This window comes from Octopus bimaculoides, chromosome 5 (assembly GCF_001194135.2).
Source record: "Octopus bimaculoides isolate UCB-OBI-ISO-001 chromosome 5, ASM119413v2, whole genome shotgun sequence".
Lineage (NCBI taxonomy): Eukaryota > Metazoa > Mollusca > Cephalopoda > Octopoda > Octopodidae > Octopus > Octopus bimaculoides.
This window is the reverse complement of record NC_068985.1, coordinates 95,147,465-95,158,098: the sequence shown is the minus strand read 5'-3', so window position 1 is coordinate 95,158,098 and position 10,634 is coordinate 95,147,465. Positions and strand designations below refer to the sequence as shown.

The window sequence follows — 10,634 nt, the reverse complement described above, 5'->3', positions numbered from 1 at the left end:
TATATATATAGATAGATAGATAGATAGATAGATAGATAGATAGATAGATAGATAGATAGATAGATAGATAGATATATGGATAGATAGATAGATAGATAGATAGATAGATAGATAGATAGATATTAGTAGTGGGGAAGCATCACAGTCATGTATTGAGAGGAATTCTTTGGGGTTTGAAATTTCACCTCTGGAAACCTGGGTGTTTTGCCCTTCATCTATAACAGAAACCTTTTTCATAGACTTCTTGTGTGGGATGGGCTACTCGACGTGATGAAAATTCTAACTGTGCCTCCCCGACAAGGTTGTGCACTATTTATCTTGATATAAGATCGCCATGTCACGCACATATGGCTGTGATGCATGTGCCCTGGTGTACCCTTATGAGACGGGTAGTCATGATGGGCATATTAGGCTTCGTATATTTGTACCCCAGTGACTCACTGATGGTATGCGCTGCTCTCTCACGCAATCTTAATAATAATAATAATAATAATAATGATAATAATAATAATAATAATAATAATAATAATAATAATAATAATAATAATAATAATAATGATAATAATAATAATGATAATAATAATAATAATGATAATAATAATAATAAAAATAATAATAATATATTTATTATATCTTTGTAAATATTTATTTATATGTATGTTCTGTTTGTGTGTGGATGTACGTGTTTACTTTAAAATCAATAGATCGCGTCTCATGTTTGGATTTTAATTTTCAGTTTGAAACCTACCATATAACAAACTGTTTATGGACGTATACTCATCCACATATACTTTTTAAACTCTTTATGTACGCAGACACACAATCACGTACAGGCAAATGTATTTAAGAGTATGTTTTTTTTATTAATTCAATCTTCATATTTACCTACGCATCCGTTACTGGATATATTATTTCGTTTCATAGTGACTTTGTATATATTCCCTTAAGCTATATACCAAATAAATATATTTGTTTGTCTATCGTTTTTCTCTGTATATATTATGTGTCTTCTGTACTGCACTTATATTTTGATCTACTATTCAAATATTCAATTATCGTTTGGTCTAATTTAATTTTCAATTGCAAATTTGCTCTTTAAAGCGTTCCCTTTGCGGGTGTTTTTAGTCTCTAAGAATATAAACTTCTTAGAATTTCATTCCTGCCAATGCAGATATTACTGCTTGTAAGGTTTCCTGTGTCCTTCCCTATCACTTCTTTTCTTTCTCTCTGTGTGTGTCCATCACATATATTTAAGGAAATACATATCCTTATGCCCTACATTATCAGGCGTTTTACAACCTTGGTTATCATTGTTTGTTTCTTCATTTATCTCAAAGTATATAATATTAAAATCCAATATAATCCACGTTTCTATAATTTAATTTGAGATAGATTTGACTGAGATTCATTCATGCCGTTTGCGTTTCAGTCTCGTGCAGCTTACGGCTATTTTCACCTGTTCTTATCTCTCTGCTTCTTAGTTTCTCTTCTCCTTGTTCGATGCTTATCTTACTTTGCAATTTCCATATAAATATAGAGCCACATATATTGTGCTGTCATTCTCTTTGTGTTTCTGATATTTGTATTCATATATTTCTATTTCAGTCTATCTCTATTCACCTATAACCAAAATGTGTTTTCATTCGTCATTACAGATACACTTAATTCTCTCATAACATACGTAGAACTTATATTTTATCGGAAATCTATGTTGCTCTACGTCACTGCAACACTTCTGAAGTAAACAACCATTATTCGAAATTCGTTTATTTTTTATGACAATGGTTATGTATTCACAAAGCAAACCAGTTAGACATCAATGCAGTCAAGAAAGCATTGACGTTCTTGCTGGAGTTCTGAAGCCATAACTATCAGCACTGTTTATTGCAAACCAACTTGTAATAGTGTAGAGATTTAAGGCAAAATTTTTGAAGACAAGGAGAAAAGAAATTATTATGTATATGTAACTGTTTTGCTATTGTTGTTTGATATGTGAATATGTAGATATAAGCAGCACATGAATTGGTGACAACATTTAGACTTGGAATTGGATGGTTTCATGCATAAATGCTTAATTAATTTTTTTCTTGTTTGGTTTTCATGTCAATCAATCTTCCAAGAATTTTATTGTCTTTCTGCGGTGTCACTTGTACTTTCCTGCTTTTATTCTAATACCCTTCGATAGCCAAAAAAACAAAAGAACGCATAGCTATATATAACGTGTGAATTATTGGGTGATCCTATTCAAATTTATATTTCAGTTTATTTTTCGAGAATAATGTCGTGAGAATGAGGCTGTAATTGATAGCTTGTGATAGAGCGTGAGGAAGGCTTTTACGAAAACAGAGGTTGCAGAAATTAAAGTTGACAATATCGTTTGTATTACTAGTAAAATTGGGAAAACTATTTATTTAGAACTCAAAGTCACGTTACTTAATACCCCATTCTTGTATTAGTAGCAGTTTAATATCCAAATCTTTTGCCAGAAGTTAATTTTCAAGAGGTGTGAGATAATAAAGTCCCTACCATTGCCCACATCACATTCCATTTAAATATAATCATAAAATCATCCGCTGTGATAGTAACAGTGAGAGAAGAGGTTCTGCTCAAGTTTCAGTATTTCTTACTGGAAGGCGGCGAGCTGGCTGAATCGTGAGCATGCAGAAGGAAAAGCTCAGCGGAGTTTCATCCCATTTTACGCTTTGAGGTCGACTTTGCTTTTTATAATTGCGGCTTCTATAAAATAAGTACCATTCAAACATTAGGATCGATGTAATCGACTTACGCCCCCCCCCCCGCTCCGAAGCAACAACACGGTGAATAATGCCAATAACTACACCGATAAAGCTTCAGCATGTCATCAGGAACAACACCGCCGTAATGACAATAATTTGCATTCACTTGTCAAGGCAGCAAGTTCCTATATTCAAGATTCCCTTGATGTTAAACAAGAATCGGTAGGTGTAACACTGAGTGATAATATATGATACTATCACCGGAAATGAAATTAGTGATAGATCCAATGCTGGTTTCAGTGAAATATATTAATAGGTAAATTATTAATTTCATGCACACAGAAAATAAATAGCATGCCAAATCTTCAGAAGACAACAGCAAGGAGAAATCACAGAATGTTTAAGAGCTGAAGAGATCTGAAGCAAGAGAATCCTGCAGATATAAGCTGAAGTTTATAATTATTCACATTCTGAAGCTACACACAATAGAAGAAAAGGTGTGGAGACAAAAAAAACTTATCAAGAACAAGATTAGCAACCGCAACAATAGGAACGTCAAACACCATCACATATACAATAATAGGTGTGGAAACTGCAGCGGCAACACGAACAGAATCATCAGATATTATAAATACAAAAGCAACGACAGCAGGTATGAAAAAATTAGACACCAGAAATAACAACATGCCAGCGCAATTTCAATATTACTCGAAAAGGCGACGAGATGGCAGAACTTTTAGCAACAGGCGAACAGAATGCTTTAAGGGCTCTTACGTTCTGAGTTCAAATCCGCCGTGATCGACTTATGTTTTATTTTGGCACTTCTAATTTCTATTCTGTTGATCACAAAATATATATGGTTTAATTAATGCTGATCTATCTAAAGCACAACAATACAAATGAGGCTACCTACAATGTTTTCTTTTTATATAAGAGCTGAATATTCTATATTATTATTATTTAGGGAATGAACTCGGGTATATATCTACAGAAGAGGTGGAATCTTTCAACTTTGTACTGTTGCTTAGGATGTAGAATCATTCTTTTAGTAAAAACAGATGGCACCCGGTTAGTTCATATCATACTGCTTAACAAATTGAAATATATTGGATAATGCAATAGTGGTCGTACTTTCTATAACAAAATTTGAGTTAACGATATTTATGACTAGAAAGCATTTACTGTTCGACGATACTTATAACCACTGATCGCTGATCAAATAAAGAGTATATAACACAATCTACTGCACAAAATCTTATTTCTTGTTTGTAGATTATACAATTTTGTTAACATGATTTTGACATATCGATATTGGCAAGTGCTTACTTGCGTAACATACGTGAAATTGATAAATCTTATCAATATCATGAAAAACGAAGAGTCTAAAACGTTTGATATTCAAACATTATGTTTGTCTATGATATCAAATGTTCAAACTCAGAAATATAAATCACATTAAGAGAGAAATCTTCTCAGTATTGAGTCTATAGTCATTAATTTACTTTTCAGTCGACTACAGTTTGAAATATCTGTGCTTGGGCCAATAAATGCTAAGAGCAGATGGCGTGTGAGAATCAGGCATGATACCCATACGTCAAGATGTAAAACTATTATCTTCTGCATTAAAAAGGTGAAATTATAAAAGCGAAGAGGTTTAGCAAGTGCTTTTTGAAGAATAACTTCAAAAAGAATTATGATGCTATTATGGCGACACAACATTATCCATTTAAATTCTCATGCATAATGCATTCTAAGGAGATTAGCACAAGCAGATGAACTCTCGTGCCCTATCTGAACTTAAAGTATAACTGTATCTACAGATTGAGATAAGATTTTAAACAAATGATGAATAACTGCGATATCAGTTTATACAATTATAGATATCTATTCTGGATACTGCATTTCAAAAACAGTTCTATCGTAATATTTTTTCTGTTAACTAGATTCTGATTAGAATAATAATACTGCAATAAATCAAAAGTATATCTTATATATGGCAATAAGCACGACGAAATTGGACGTTCAAATATTAACAATTCAAAAGAAACAATCAATCATGTAATAAATAATTATTTCTTAAAATATTCACAGGACAATCATTTCAATATATAACTTAGATAACTTAGATTTTGTTGGCCAAAGATTACCCCAGACTATATGTGACTTAATAACAGCAACTGGTAGAATCTGTTAAGTCATTTTAAAGTCACATTTTGTCGTATAATGTTCCATTCAAGGGGGGAGATGTTGTTGACTGAGATGTGTCCAGGTATGTGTGAGTTATCTGGTATCCCTGGAAGAAATTTGTGCAGATTCGTTTTGAAGGTGATGAGTGCTTTGTCTTCTGTGATTTGTTTTGGAATAATTTCAAATAGAGCAGGGTTTGTACAGGAAGAAGCAGTTTCTCTTCGGAAACAGAAATTATGCTGAAGTTAATTTACATTTTATGATACTAATGAATTGTGTAGGGGGTGTTTGGCAGGTGGCCCCAGCTATGGATGAACTCTGAATCTAATATTAAGGACGTTTGGTCAATGCATATGGTATATTCTCCAAATTGTGCAAATTTTGTAGCAACCATGGCGGTACTGGAGAAAACAAGGAACCAATGCTTTAAGCCGGTCTCAGAAATGAAGATCGGTCATGCTCTTAATTTCTTAGTGAATGCACTCTAGGATGACTCATTTCTCGTAACGTTTATTGGTGCGGGGAGACTACAGGGAGCAGCAGTATTCCAAGTGTGACCGTACAAAGAAGAAGTGGGGAACTCTGACAAAACCTGAAATACTTTTCTTAGCCACTCCTTACTCGCAAATGTAATGGCCTACAATCATTAAAGATATACTGTATAGACTGGAATCATTTTCGAAGTGTCTTATTTTTGATAAGCTCTATCAGTACAACATTTGTAACTCCACTATATGATTTTGCGGTGCACTAAAGCTTACCAGGTCATTAATAAAATTAATCCAAAAATAATTCCCTATCCTAACATTTTCCGATCAAGCATAATATAATTTATGTGTTAAGAGTAGCTGGCATACACTTATCAAACTCTAAAACTTTGTTTTTAATGGAGACTTAGTTACAGAAATATAGATATACATTCATGCATAATGTATGCATTTCCAAATGTACTAAATATATTCAGTGACCTATTTGAAAAGGAATAAAATATTTAACAGCGAACGAAGAATACGAAAATTTTATTTTAAAAGTTTATGCTAATAAAAATAGATTTATTACCCGAAAATATCAAATATTTTCCTTCGTTCTCTCTGTGATAATCAAAAGTTTATTACATTTTTAACCTTTATAAGTGTTATGTGGAATACATAGATCTATAGATTCTAATTATTCTTGAATTTTTATACAGGCGTTTCTTACAATTTTATCGAATTTTAGCTATTAATTGCTTTAGGATATTTCCTATTAATGGTAGAATTTAGTCCGTAGAATGTGCGGTTATCGCTCCAAAAAAATATAATTCGGCTTAACTGAAGATATAAAAATATAATGGTGCATAATTATTGCGGCTTTTTTTCGGCAAAACGTATTCGACAAAAATAATAACATGAAACAAAAATATATTTAAAGGATTATTTCGGAGCATATTCACCATCTACTTCAATTACCGCTTCCCATTTGCTTGGTAGACGGTCACACCACCATTTAGAGATGTTTTTTGTTAAATATTTTTATTAACTTTTGTTGAATTTATTGAAAAAAACCGCAATAATTATGCACCAACCCAATACATATATTTTGTTTTGTTCATTTTCTGATGTCTATATTTTCTAAAAATTTTGATAATATTTTGCAACCAAAACTGTCTTATCGTATGACGCATATCTAACTATGAGGGTTCCAGTCTGGCTTGGCAGATGTAAATCTAGAATTTCTGAAGTTGGACTTCATTTTCATAGTTTCATAAATATTCCCTTTCATCTGCTTTTCTGTACGTTAGCATCAGTAATCCGAAAACGTTTCTTACGCAAGGGAAATGTACTTGGCATTGAAATATACTTTCTATTGCCTAAGTGAAATAACTGATTTCATTCTTTATTCTAATACTAGTGGAAATACATAAAATGGTTGCACATACATGGCTTCTATTTTAATAGCTAAAATTTATTTTAACATCAAACATTGCAGTCATAAAATATACGCAATGATGATTTGTTAAAATATGGAATAATCAGTAAGACTTATAACACTTGTGTTTTTTTCATTCTTGAAAGTAGCAAGAAAATTTTAAAAATCTCTCTCTGGAGAGAGCTGATATCAATCACGTTAAAATCAGGAATAAAACACTTACCAATTTCGATTTAAAAGAACAAAACCTTTGGCAACTGAACATGAAATATAACATTACTTTTGTGATTTTAAAAGGCATGAATGCAATGATATTGAAAATGTTTCTTTAACATGCAAATGTAATATGGAAAAAGTTGTAGAATGAACTGTTTAAAAGTGATTTGAAATTTAACGTACACATATTTTGAAAATATTATCCACAGATAAGACAGGTACTTTAAAGCAATTCAATAATTAAGCTTCATTGAATATTTTGGTTGCTTAACATTTTTTCTGAGCAGTTAACTAGTTTTAAGATTGATTGTTATTTACTCTATATATCTTATATGTTTTCCTGCTGGGATACATATTCTTTAGCATAATTTTAAGTAGTTGATGAAGTTTAAAATAAGATTGCTTAAAGGAAGTTATGCACTATAATAATGTAGTGTTTTTTTTATTTCTTACTCTATTGAAATTTCTGTAAGTTTCATTACTGTGTACATGAAAGAAGAAAATGTGAATTTGCATATTATGTTGCAAGTATATTAATGACCCTTTAGTCAATATAGCATAGAACTCTTTTAGCCAATATACATGCAGTTTCAAGGTGGCAGAAACGTTAGCACGCCGTGCGAAATACGTAGCTGTATTTCATCTGTCTTTGCGTTCTAAGTTCAAATTCCGCCAAGGTCGACTATGCCTTTCGTCCTTTCGGGGTCGATTAAATAAGTATCAGTCACGTATTGGTTCGATCTAATCGACTGGCCCCCTCCACAATAAACAGAGTCTTGTTCCTAGAGTAGAAAAGAACATACATGCAGTTTCTGTACTTCGTGTATTCATATAGGCATCTTGCTAAATGTATATTAAAGGGACACCTGCATACAAGTTCAAAATCTAATTTCAGTGTTACTCAAACAACGTTAAAACTGGACTTACTTTACCATCCAATATATTTTTCTCTTCTAGGCACAAGGCCCGAAATTTTGGGGTAGAGGGCCTGCCGATTAGATCGACCTCATTACGCAACTGGTACTTAATTTATCGACTCGGAAACAGATGAAAGGGAAAGTTGAACTTGGCAGAATTTGAACTCAGTTCACAAGGACTGACGAAATACCGGTAAGCATTTCGCCCAGCGTGCTAATGATTCTGCCAGCTAGCCACCCTCTACGATATAAATATATTATGTATATAATCATCTCTTGTAAGAGAGGATCGCACGCTCAGTGACAGTACTTTAACTGTAATATACAGATAATTCTAATCTACACTGTTATGTCTTATGTAAGTGCTCAAATGCCTCTATTTTGCCTTTTGTTCTTCTTTCAGAATCGGTGCACTTGCATGTAACAATTTATTGTAGAATCACTAGTTAATATTAATATTGATTTGTTTATTTCTGGTTATATATACCGATAAGAGCCAAGGAAATTTGTTATCATACGACTTCTGTAAAATATTCAATACTATTACAAATAATTGCATATATATTTATGTATGTATTTTTGGTAAAATATTTGCGTCGCAGATCACAATGTAAATACTTATGGCAAAATTGTCATGTCACATGGGGAGTCGGTATATTGATTTCAAATTTTGGTATAAGTCCAGCAATTGCAGGAGAGTAGAAAAATCGGTAAAATCGAACCGAGCGTTTAACTGGTGTTTATTTTGTGAACCACTGAAAGATGAAAGGCAAAGTCCACCTCGACGGTATTAGAAATCAGGAGGTAAAATCGGACGAAATACTGCTAAGCATTTTGCTCTACGTGCTAAGGATTCCGGGACATTAAGGCATTCCGTGCGGAGGCTTTCGAAAGCTGATGAGGATGTAGATGATAATTTGCTCCTACCGTCTTATCAGTATCCCCATTTTTATTCGTTCTGCAGTAAAACATTCAAACAGACTGCGTATATGTTATACATAAAAGCTATTGACCTGCAGTATTTGGCCACATGCATCATTTATTTATTTATTTATTCATTTTGCACGAACACAGTGAAAATCCCCACCAGAATAGCACATCAATTTCATTGTCATTTGTTCTTCTGAACACGTTTTGATCTTCTCAATGAGCTGCCTATACATTTCTCCATCATCTGTGCTTTATCTGCTAATAATCTACCATCATTTCTCATATGGGATTTTTGATCCAGTATTTTCTCGAAATGCCTCAGGACATTATCGGTTGTGGCATCAGGTTACTTGGAATATTCTTCTGCACAAAAATTCACTGCTTTTTCTCGGGCCTCGTGCCTAGAGTAGAAAAGACTATTTTCATATTCTTTGTTCCGACTCTCTGTTTCAATGTAAAATCTCTGATGAAACAACTATCCTGATCACTGGAATATCTTCTCATGTGTCTAAACAAATTTATTTTACTAAAAGAGTGAACAACTACCACGACAGTGTTTTTAGCAATAGAGATTATTTTATTTGGTGGATTTCCAATTCAGAAACTTTTTTACATCAATTCCCGTTCAGTCTATAATATCTGCTTCATGCAGGAATAACATGTTGCAAAGATTAAATTTACATTAGAATTTCATTATCAGTTACACATGTCTTCAAAGGAATTCATGATTTTGTTTTTAACTGCTTGCATTATATCGCTCAATCTCACTTGCTTTCCATCAACACACCGATATATAACCATTCCCATATGATTAAATTAATGGCCAATATAAAAGTTGGTTATTTCGGTGAAGAAGTACAATGCCGCCAACTCTCATTTTGGCTTAGGAAATCTTCAGGGAAACCAGATGGATCTGGCCGATAAAATGTCAGATTTTATCGTGAGGTAATCAACCCGGTGCATTTTTGATCATGTCTCAGACAGCAGACAGTAGACAACCTCTTCATGCCAGGTTCATTGCTCAGAATATGTTCAGATGTCTAGGGAGAAATGCTAATGGCTTTAGCTATTCATTTTATAGTACATCACCTGTTATCTATCACCAGGTGGTTAACACGATGAATGTCTTCCTTTATGATGGTAATTGTAGGACGTCCAGATGTTGGGTCATCTTCAAAACTCTCTCTTCCCCTTCTATATTCGGTTTCTTAGTTTTACATCGTTGATAAATTTGGCGTGTCATCCCCTAATATAGTAGCCCTTTCAGCATGAATGTCCTAAGAAGTTAAATCCTTTTTCTGCAAGTGATTATTAACACTACGATGCCAATTTTTCCCCTTGTGATTAGAAGACACTACAAGTTAAATCTAACGTATTCTGTTTTTCCTAGAAATAAGCATACAGTCATAAATAAAAAAATGAAGAGCTCCTCAGATCTTTAATGCCCTGCGAAAACAATTGAGAGACCTGCAACACATGGATTTAGAAGTGTTCAAAACAAAACTCGATACTTTTCTATCCACGATACTAGACCGACCGATCGTTCGAAATGACTCACAGTTGGGGGCAGCGATGTCAAATTCTCTTATACACCAGATGTGGTGCTCCAGCATGACTGCAGCCACTCGGCTGAAAATTATAAATAAATAAATAAATACATACGTACATATATATATACAGATACATATATACATCCATATATATACATATATATATATATATATATATATATATATATATA

General features: G+C 33.0%; 1 protein-coding gene across 6 annotated transcripts in view; it reads left to right on the top strand.

Annotated features, from left to right (window-relative positions):
- Positions 1 to 10,634, top strand: part of LOC106877896 (prolactin-releasing peptide receptor-like) — a 381,315-nt gene that overhangs the window by 252,108 nt on the left and 118,573 nt on the right. For 3 of the 6 annotated variants that reach the window (XM_052967844.1, XM_052967843.1, XM_052967840.1), the window contains exon 6: positions 8,004 to 8,156. The exons of the other annotated variants lie outside the window; for them this stretch is intronic. The gene's annotated coding sequence lies outside the window, so the exon portion shown is untranslated. The remainder of the gene's footprint in view (positions 1 to 8,003; positions 8,157 to 10,634) is intronic. 6 annotated transcript variants of the gene reach the window in all.